The 1,357-nt window shown below is 47.1% G+C and overlaps 1 non-coding gene across 1 annotated transcript; it reads right to left on the reverse strand.

The window, feature by feature from the left end:
* Nucleotides 1–719: 719 nt before the first annotated feature.
* Trnat-ugu (transfer RNA threonine (anticodon UGU)) lies at nt 720–793 on the reverse strand. Its single transcript has one exon. It is a non-coding gene; the product is annotated as a tRNA-Thr (tRNA).
* Between the last annotated feature and the right edge of the window lie 564 nt (nt 794–1,357).

Genomic DNA, 1,357 nt, shown 5'->3' on the forward strand with positions numbered 1-1,357 from the left:
CGTCTGTTTCTGTAGCCTATTAACGCCAAATTTCGGCGCACTGTGCTATCGGATAGGAACATCGTACGTCCCACACTGATTTACGCACCTACTACACGCAGTGTTGCTTGTCTGTTAGCACTGACAACTCTACACGAATGTCGCTGCTCTCGGTCATTAAGTGAGGGCCGTCGTCCACTGTGTTGTCCGTGATGGGAAGTAGCCAGAAACTTGATATTCTTGGTAATTAATTGAAAACCTCAGCTGCCGACAGGTGTTTTTGATATACCTCGATGGGGACAGCTGAAAATGTGTGCCCCGACAGGGACTCGAACGCGGGATCTCATGTTTACATCTATCCATCTGAGCCACCGAGGACACAGATGAATAGCATGACTGCAGGGACTTATCCCTTGCACGCTTCCCGTGAGACCCACATTCCAAGCTGTCCACAATCTACATACGCAAAGTACCTAATAGATATTTGCCCATCCACTCATTACTCGGGCCAAGTAAGGTGACGATTCCCGTAAGAGTTGGGGCAAACTGTGCGCATTTTCACAGACGAAGGTCAATGGCTGGGTAGCCTTTAACTATATATATGAAGATAGCAACTGTTCTCGAAAAAACACATACCATTTACGACCGTGCAGCTTATCTAGAATAAATGATAATTAATTGAAATCCTCAGCTGCCGAAAGTGTTGTTCATATACCTCGATGGGGACAGCTGAAAATCTGTTCCCCGACCAGGACTCTAACCCGGGATCTCCTGCTTACATGGCAGACGCTCTGTCCATCTGAGCCACCGAGGACACAGAGTAATGAGTGGATGGGCAAATATCTATTAGGTACTTTACGTATGTAGATTGTGGACAGCTGGGAATGTGGCTCTCACGGGAAGCGTGCAAGGGAAAAGTCCCTGCAGTCGCGCTATTCATCTGTGTCCTCGGTGGCTCAGATCTGGGTCGGGGATTTTTCTCCGCTTAGAGACTGGGTGTTGTGTTATGCCGGCACGGTAACTCAGCGTGTTCGATCAGAGAGCTGGTTGGCCTCTCTAACATAAAAACTGAGTGGGAGGATCAACAAACTAAAGTAAACGGATGTCATGTGACGTTCCCAACGACAAAATACGAGTACAACGATCAACAACGAACAAAATGCAAAAAAAAAAAAAAAAATGGATAGAGCGTCTTCCATGTAAGCAGGAGCTCCCGTGTTCGAGTCCCGGTCGGAGCACACATTTTCAGCTGTCCCCATCGAGGTATATCAACAACACCTGTCGGCAACTGAGGGTTTCAATTAATAACCTTCAACATCGCAGCGCGTCAGCAATCGTTGGTTAATGTATTAAAACACTAAAAACTCGCCTCGATTGC

The sequence above is a fragment of the Schistocerca cancellata genome, chromosome 9 (assembly GCF_023864275.1).
Source record: "Schistocerca cancellata isolate TAMUIC-IGC-003103 chromosome 9, iqSchCanc2.1, whole genome shotgun sequence".
Classification (NCBI taxonomy): Eukaryota; Metazoa; Arthropoda; class Insecta; order Orthoptera; family Acrididae; genus Schistocerca; species Schistocerca cancellata.